Source organism: Mirounga leonina, unplaced genomic scaffold (genome assembly GCF_011800145.1).
Source record: "Mirounga leonina isolate KUSES-001 unplaced genomic scaffold, KU_Mleo_1.0 Mir_201, whole genome shotgun sequence".
Taxonomy (NCBI): domain Eukaryota; kingdom Metazoa; phylum Chordata; class Mammalia; order Carnivora; family Phocidae; genus Mirounga; species Mirounga leonina.
Window position 1 is genome coordinate 7132577 of NW_023270504.1, and position 9879 is coordinate 7142455.

Here is a 9879-nt window from a genome sequence, read left to right on the forward strand (position 1 = left end):
TATACTTCAATTTTTTAAAAAGATAAATAATATATGATCCTGGACTAGATCCTGTATAGAAAAATTTCTATAAAGGACAATATTGGGACAATTAACAAAATTAAAACATGGGTAGTTGATCAAAGAAATGTATCAATGTTAAATTTCTTAAATTTTATAACAATACAATTGGCCTATGAAAGAATATTCTTGTTCTTGGGATAAACACATTCAAATATGAAATAAAGGGAATGATATATACAGACTTGCAAATGGTTCCCCAAAAAAAGAGAAATTAATAAAACAAATGTGGCAAGGGGCGCCTGGGTAGCTCAGTCAGTTAAGTGTCTGCCTTCAGCTCAGCTCATGATCCCAGGGTCCTGGGATCAAGTCCCACCTCAGGCTCCCTGCTCATCGGGGAGCCTGCTTCTCTCTCTGCCCCTCCCCCCTGCTCATTCTCTCTCTCTCTTTCTCTCTTTCTCCCCCTCTCTCTAAAAAATAAATAAATAAAAATACTTAAAAAAAACCCAAATGTGGCAAAATATTAAATATTGATGAATTTGGCAAAGGATATGTGGGAGTACCTCATTCTATTCTTGCAAATATTCTGTAAGTTTGAAATTATTTTAAAATAAAAACTTTTTAAAAAAAAAAGTAGTACGTGTACATTGCACAAAATTTTCTGAAGAAAAATCACCTGCAATCCCACCACCCAGAGATTACTGTTGACCTTTTATGTATACCTTATTTATTTCACAGGAAAGAATTATTTCATGACAGCTGGACAGGGAAAGTGTTCATTGTGCTTAAGCTCACAAGGACGGAGGAGTAGGAAGGGTGGCAGATCAGGGCCGGTAATTGGTTTGGGGGGGCCTGTAATCTACTGTGGCCAATGGTTCTCAAGAAGTCTGCTGGAAACTTCTGGGAAAGATTTTTTCCTGTTCTTTTCTTTTGTTGCATGTTGAAATGCACAAAGATGTTTGATGCAGTGGTAGCCATCTTGGGACCATGAAGGGAAAGCCAAGGGAATGGAAAATAAGATGATTCAGAGCACCGGTATCATTGAGCTGCTTAATTAACCAACCCTGGAAACGGCCTAGGGGCAGACATTTTGTCATGTGATGTAATAAATGTCCTTATTCTTTAAGCCAATATTGCTTAGTATCCCAACAGTTAAATCCCAAAAGTATCCCAACAGTTAAATCTCTATTTTTAAACAAGATAATGTGGCCATTTGCTCTGCTCACTTATCAATCACATGTAGCAAAAGCTCTTCCAAAAGAAAAAGTCATGGGACCAAATCTGGGTTTTGAGCATGTGGTGAGGTCACTAGCCAGAAGCTAAAGGGAACACAAGTTTCTAGATTGGGACAGGTGGTATGGGCTTCACGCCCAGAAATTGAGAATGGGAGGGCCAAACTTACTCTCTGGTGCACCTCTGAGTCTCAAATAATTAATGGGATTTAGACTTGCTTTGGCTTCCAGAGGGGGATTCAATGTGGGGAGTAGACGAAGTGGAGGAAGCAGAAAAAACTGTAGCTCAGTATCTGTGTCTCACATATAGCCTGGGTGAAAAGCAGGCCATTGGCCATTCCAAGCCTATGACCTTTGCGTCTGTGTGACTTCTGGATGTAGTGATCAGTGGCAGAGATGATGCCAGGGAATGGCAATGTGGCAGGTGGTGTCTGAAAGCTACAGCACTGTTGGAGGCTGCACTTGACAGTCAAGGTTAGCTCCCTGATTCATTAATAAACATTTATCGAACACTTGCTCTGGTCTAAGTAATGTTCTAGATGCTGAAAATACAGGGCTTAACATGGCATTGTTCCTGCTCTCACAGAATTTACAATCCATTTTTGGAAGGCTGTGTGGCACATGAAAAGGCTATAGATACTGCACTCAGATCTAGATTCAAATCCTGACTACCATTTACAGTGGGACCATGGACAGGTGATTTATCCTCCCTGTGCCTCAGTTACCTCATGTAGAAGAATGAGGATAATGGGGTGCCCGGGTGGCTCAGTCGGTTGGGCATCCTACTGTTGATTTTGGCTCAGGTCATGGTCTCAGGGTTGTGGGATCGAGCCCTGCACTGGGGTCCACACTCAGTGGGGAGCCTGCTTCTTTCTCTCCCTCTCCTTCTGCCCCATCCCCTGCTTGTATGTGCTCTCTCTCTAAAATAAACAAATGAATCTTTAAAAAAAAACAACAAAAAAGAATGGGGATAACAACAATACCTGGCTTATCAATTAACTCTGAGGGTTAAATAATAAAATGTATATGAAGTGTTTAACATAGTGCATAAAACATAGTAATTGATAAGCAACATTATTTTAATTTTTTTATTATTGTATGTGTGGTTATTGTTATATTATCAGTTAATAACAATCATTGTTACTGTTACTATTTACATTTGTGTTCTTGTGCTGAAGGATAGAATTTTGCTCATAAAGCTGAGTGTAGCCTTATCTGCAAAGCCACCAAAGAGGTTAGGTTGATGTGTTCATAGTCTTGCCGTCAAAAAGCACTCACTACCCTTTCTTCCCCAACACCTTTCACATAAGCACAAGAAAGCTTGAGTGTGAGAGGCTGTGAGGGTCTCAGAAGCCCTAGGACTATTCTTTCCTCAAATCAGCCATGTTCTTACCTGGAGAGATTACTTCCATCTGAGAGGTAACAATGCACTTTTCCAAATGCAAAGAAAATACCATTCACACTGGGAAGGAATTTGTGTCATTAAAAATTCCAAAAGCCAGGGGCTTTTCAGTCACTTGATCTGCTATGAAAGATCTTTCTATTTCTCCCTAATGCTTTACTGACCATATTTTTGAGGAAGAAAATAAGAAAATGAGAACAAATTCTTACATCCACACGTAACATTCACTGTGCAGTGTGGACAGAATATCACATGTGGTATTATTTTGAAAAGGCCTGGATCTCATCGTTACAAGTACAGGAGGACATTTGGCCATGTATGAGACTGCTTATTAGTCAAGAGCTCTTCATTTGGGAAACTCAAATGTCACAATAGACACTACTCCTTGCTCTTATTCAGGAAAGGAAAATAACCACACAAACAACACAGGCATTTGGTAAAGGACTAAAGGAACTCCCTTAATTCAAACATGCAGAGGTTCTTCCTCTACCTAGGCCATATCGCACTCAAATGCATTTAATTATGTACTTGATGACACACTTATTAAAACTTTTATTTGCTACCATTTAATTCCAAGATGGCTGTTACCCATAAAGTAAAATTAGTCTGGATCTACTCATGAAAGAAAATAAAGCTCACTCATTTTATTTACATATATATTTTTTTAAAAATCAAACTGGACTTTGAAAACTAATTATCTGATCCACCTCTGTCTCCACCTTCTCAGTTCCCCTCTTTGGATCTAAAACTAAGAGTCTGGAACAATAAGAAGGCTTATACAATAGACTGTAGATTAGGTTGTTAGTGGTTCATTGATGGCATTGAGCATCCAGGCTATTTTTATCTCTTGTGGTATCCCTCAGCCTCGCCCTAAGGGTTGTACGGCCAAACTAGATTGTACATTCCTCTCATGGTTGCAAGACAACCTAAGGAATTTCAAGCATCAAATGTGTGCACAGTGAAATCCGAAAATAAAATAAGACATTTTTCCTTCTATCTCTTTTTAAGGTAAAGGAAACTTGCTCAGACACTTGCCCTCCCCTAGTAGATATACCCTCAGGTCTCACTGGTCAGAATTGAATCACATGTTTACTTCTAAACCAATCATTAACAAAGGGATCAGAGGCTTGCTTAGGCCAATTAGGATCTGATCCCCAGTCGCACAGGGCAAGGGTACCTCTCACAACAGTAAGAAGGGGAAGTGAGTCGTGGTGGTTGGATAGGCATTGCTACATTATTCTGAACTTTGCCTTATTTGTTAGGCTATATCATTTGGAGGTTATACCAGTAAAATCAGCCAATTTTAAATTGAGGAGAAAGAGAGAAAAAGCCATCATCCCAAGCAAACAAAACTGATGTGTCACTTGGTCAGTAACTATTCTATGACATAGAATATTAATGAGTCTTCTCAAATACATGTAGAAAAAGAGATTCAAAAACTGAAATTAAAAAAAAATAATAAATAATTAAATACTAAGATGATTTCAGACTTCATGAAGTTATGACAAAATTGAAGCTAATCTTCTAGGTGACTAACAGGCCCTCTGACAGAGGGGCTGTCTTCTCTCACACCCACCCAGCCTCACACACATCACCTCTCATTGCAAACTAAATGTCCTGTGGAAATCTCTACGTTTCCTTAATTCTGCTGGGCGACAGGCCTGGGGACCCTTAATTTGCTGATATTGTCTCATCTACTTCTACTCCAAGGTGAGCAGTGTAACCTTGGGCTCAATTCCACCTGCCAGTGAATTTAATTTTGCTTCCTTGGGACTTAATACGTCCCAGACACTTTAGTACATTTGTTCCCACCAATTTGCTCTCTCCTCACTAGCGTAGGGTGATTCCATAGTCTATGTGAATGAATTTAGTCATCTTAACTGGGAAACTCATTTGCCCTACATGGAGCATGTTTTTCTCATCTTCCTCTAATCCTTTATTCAGGTGCAAATCTCTCACAGATCTAGCCCTTTTCTTCCTTCATGATTACGTATCCTTTTTAAACTTTGACTCCTTCACCCTAGATACAGCTCATTCCTCTTCAGCCTCTTAGCATTCAGAGCAAAAGAATCTCTCAGGGAATTTTTCTTAGGAATTATGATGCTCGTGTCCCCACTTTCACATGGACATATTTTCTGATACTACTTGTATAGGTAATGTGGTATCCATGTAGTCCTAGTTTAGTCTCTGCTCTTGTGGAGCTTACGTTTCAACAGGAAGAGACAGATGAACTATAAACCTAACAAATGAATAAATTATATATGTTAGAAATCATAGCAAGATAAAGAGAGCAGGAAAGAACAATTGGGAGGGATGGAGTAGGGATGGGAGGATTGCAATATGAAACATGATGGTCATACAGGTCTCATTAAGGTGACATTTTTAAAAGTGGAGATATAATTCACATACCATAAAATTCACTGTTCTAAAGTATACAAATTCAGTAATTTTTAGTATGTTGACAAGGCTGTGCAACCATCACCACTACTGAATTCCAGAATATTTCATCACTCTAGAAAGAAATCCTGTACTCGTTAGTGGTCACTCCCTCCCCGCCTGCCCCCAGCCATTTATCTACCTTGTCTCCATGAATTTGCCTATTCTGGACAGTTCATGTAAATGGAATCATACAATATGTCGCCTTTTGTGTCTGGCTTCCTTCACTTAGCATAATGTTTTCAAGGATCATCTATGTTGTGGCATAATTCAGTACTTCATTCTTTTTTTGTGGTTGAGCAAATACTTCATTGTATGGATATACCATATTTTGCTTACTATCGGTTGATGGATATGGATTGTTTCTAGTTTTTAGCTGTTATGAAATGCTGCTAGGAACATTCATCTACAGGTTTTTGTGTGGACTTATGTTTTTAATTCTTTTGGCTATATACCCAGGAGTAAAATTACTGGGTCATATGGTAACTCTACCTTAACTTTTTGAGGAACTGTTTTTTAAGAGACTATTTCTTTTTACTTTGCCATCAGTAATACATCAAGTTTCCAATTTCTCCACATCCTCATTAACACTTGTTATTATCTACCTTTTTTATTATAGTCAAGAAGATGACATTTGAGCTAAAATTGAAAGGCAATGTGGAAGTGAGCCATATGAGTATTCAGGGCAGAGACTGGCAGGCAGAGGGGCAGCCAGGGCAAAGCCCTTGAGGTGAGAGTGTGCCAGATGTGCTCCAGCAATAGCAAGATGGACAGTGAAAGTGGAGTGGTGTGATCGAGGGGGCAAGTAGAGCAGAATGAGGTGAGAGCCAACGGAGGGCCAAGTATAGGTTGTTGAAGGCCATTGTAAGGATTTTGGTTTCACTCTAAAAGAAGTGGGAAGCCATTGAAGGATTTTGGAGCAGAGGGGTGATGTGATTTGACCTACATCATAATAGTATCATTCTGACTGCTGAATTATATGTGGACAAGGGTGGAATCAGGAAGAATCAAAGAGAGAATTGGTATATTTTTGCAATACCAGTGACACACAGGGCGGTTGATATCAGGGAGGTGGTGAGGAGTGTTTGAATTCTGCATATGTTTTAAGGTAGAACCAAAAGATTTCCTGCCAGAGCTCAAGTGGAACAAGAGAAAGAAAGGAATCAAAATCTGTGGCTCAGTGACTTTCTTTCTTTCTTTCGAGAGAGTGAGAAGGGGTGAAGGGGCAGAGGGAGAGGGAGAGAGAATCTCAAGCAGACTCCCCACTGAGCACGGAGCCAGATGTGGGGATTGATCTCAAGACCCTGGGATCATGACCTGAGCCAAAATCAAGAGTCTGGTGCTTAACCGACTGAACCACCCAGGCACCCCCTGTGACTTTCATTTCTAGAAATAGTATATCAGGAAGTGTATTCAGATTCACTTCTTCTCTATTAGGTAGATCCAAAGTCCTTTTTTTTTTTTTTAAGATTTCAATTATTTGACAGAAAGAGCGCAAGAGTGAGAGAGCACAATTAGGGAGAGCTGCAGAGGGAGAGGGAGAAACAGGCTCCCCACCAAGCAGGGAGCTGGACGTGGGGCTCGATCCCAGGACCCTGGGATCATGATCTGAGCCAAAGGCAGACGCTCAACCAACTGAGCCACCCAGGCACCCCAGATCCAAGGTTCTTAATTAGGTAATCTCACATGTTTAAAAATATTGTCCACGGTAGTAATAATAATAATACCCTACAACCTATTAAGTGTTGAGTCCTTTAATCTGACTATCTCATGAGGCAGGTATTATTTTTCCACTATTTATACATGTGTGAACAAAGACAAGATTAATAACTGACAGCTTCCCTAATTTTTATCCTCACTTCCAACTTAGGACCAACCAGCAAAGTCCAAATATGCACCCCTAACCATTATGTAGGACGCCCCCCTTCTAGTTAGCCCACCTACATTTCCCTCATGCCAATAGCCTTCAATCAGGACATACTTAAGTCTTCCTCTTTTTTCACTGTAAAGTTTTCCCACTCTTTTGCCTTTCTTGAGTCTCTGTTAAGATATAAGTCATAGTGGCTGACTTCCTTGTTATAGCAAGTTTGAAATAACTAGTCTTTGGGTGTCCTCATTTGGTTTGTCTTCATTTATTTCTACAGGTGTCTTAGGTCAGGTTCCCTGGGAAATGGACTTTGAAGTCCAGATTCAAGTATAGATTTATTGGGGACATCCCCCCCATGAAGGGGATGATGGGGACAGGATGGGGCAGACAGAGAAGCTGAACTGTGACACAGTTGCACTAGAGCTTTAACCAGTCTCATGGGGAACTCTGAGTCAGGTTGGCCCTTTAGAAATGTACCCTGGCCTGGATCAGTTGTTGGACGCAAGGTACCCTTGGGAAAGGAGAGGAACTTAGGCAAAGGAGATCTCTTTGACCAAAGGCAAGTCCAAGGGGAGAACCTAGCTGTAAACTCTCAGCAGCCAACACTCTGGGCAGCTGGGGAACAAGTGCTTGGATCACCTTCAGCGCGGGGGAGGGTGGAGAGTAGATGACCCTACCAAACACACAGTTGGCAGCACATCATGACTCTAACGTAAACTTTGAATCCAAGTTTAAAGCTCCTTTCACTACAATATAGCTGTTTTCACTTAAAAAAAAAAGTGACAAATGGAGATTTTGTGACCATTTATTTTCTGTTCTCCTAATCCAAAACCAAGACCATATTTGTAAAATGATTCTGACATTTTTAGTAAGTGATTGTGTGCATAGTGGTTGACTCAATTGAATATGGTATTTAAAGATCTGAAATAAAACCCAACCAACCAAAGCAGTTAACTGAATTACCACATATAGACATTTATATCATCTTAATATTATGGTACTTTCCTAAATGTTCTACTCTACTCAGTAGAGTAGAACATTGTGACCTCCAGCTTTCCAGCTTGAGATGTTGACAAATTGAAAATAAATCGATGAGAAAATAGTACCATTCCCACTTTAAGGCTATACATGCCCTAGTGAAAATTATTCCATCTTAGTTTAGATATTAATAAAACATTTCTTAGAAGTTAATAAAATATTAATTTTATCCTTAAAAGAATCTAGTTCCCTACCTTACTTTCATCACTAGTGTTATATGATTATTGTAGGACTTTTAGGTTTACTTGAGCTAATTAAACTCAATACTTCTTTTTTTGGTTTTATAAACAAAGCAGCTGATACTGTATCCAGTAATTGGAATTTTCCTGAAGATTATCAAAAACATATGCCAAGTTCTGTCTACCAATTAGTCTGAATCGTCCCTTTAATATTTGTAAATAAATCTAAAATTTTGAAAAATAAAAGTCTGTCTGTTAGCATATTCTCTCACAATCACATGAACTTTTGAATATATTACTCATCATTCCCAGAGCTTTTGGCTTTTTCCCTTTTCTGTTAGTCCTGGAAACTCCCTCACCCATACTCACTTCCTTCTCCCTCTCTGCAAAAGGAGTCACCTCATGATTAACCTTGTATGGGATCTCAGCCAAATTGTAATCCCAGGTAGCTTTTGCCCATAGCATAGCGTGGTGGTTCTTAAACTTTGAGTCCTAAGACTTGTCAGGGGAATCTATTACAACAGGAGATATTAGAGATTCATCCTAGATCTAAAGATTCAGAATTTCTGGAGGTGATGCTCAGACAAATGTATAACTGAATTTCTCTTTGTGGAATTCTGTTAAGTATCACAGCCTGAGAACCACTCACAAGTAAATTTCACATTTCTAGCAACTGATAGAGTTTTCTGGCCATAGAATGTTGGGATGAAAGTGGCATTTGGGGTCTATTCTTTTCTAGCATTGTGTGTATAATAGTCTATGGAGGAGGAAACAATAGGCTGACTTTTCCCAGAAGTAATCCATTTGTATAATAAAGCCTATCAGAATAGAAACATTATAAATGTAAAGAATGGGAGCTGTTTGAGAAAAACTGCTGTAGAAGAATTGGAAGGACCAGGTGATTTCTAGAATGCTAAAGCCAAAAGATAGTAAAGGAGTTGAAGGTACCATTGGGAAAATGGCTATGATGGAAATTATTGAGCAAATATTAAATGTAGCACAGGATGAGGTGATAGGAAGACCACAAAGATAAAAACACATAATTTAATTTACTTCAGTAGGTATTTATTGAGTATCTACTATGTGCACAGCATTGTCCTAAAGTGTACCAGGGCATGGTTCCCAAATCTAGATTTGTATTATGTTCAGCTGGGGAGATTTTTTAAAAAGATTTATTTATTTATTTTAGAGAGAAAGAGAGACAGCACACATGTGAGTGGGGAGAGGAGCAGAGGGAGAGAGGGAATCTCAAGCAGACTCCCTGCTGAGTGCGGAGCCCAAAGTGGGGCTGGATTCCACAACCCTGGGATCATGACCTGAGGTGAAATCAAGAATCGGAGGCTTACCCAATTGCTCCACCCAGGTGCCCCCAGCTATGGAGTTTTTTTTTGTTTTGTTTTGTTTTTGTTTTTGTTTTTTTTTTAGAGAGAGAACGAGACAGAGAGAGAGAGCATGAGAGGGGGGAGGATCAGAGGGAGAAGCAGACTCCCTGCTGAGCAGGGAGTCCGATGCGGGACTCGATCCTGGGACTCCAGGATCATGACCTGAGCCGAAGGCAGTCGCTTAACCAACTGAGCCACCCAGGCGCCCTATGGAGTTTTTTAAAAATAAAATTCCTGAACCTCACATTAGCTTTACTGAATCTAAATATCTGGAGGTGAGTTTGAAAATCTTTAGTCTACAAGGCTCCTGTAGTGATTTCAATGCATCCAGTCAATGGACCAG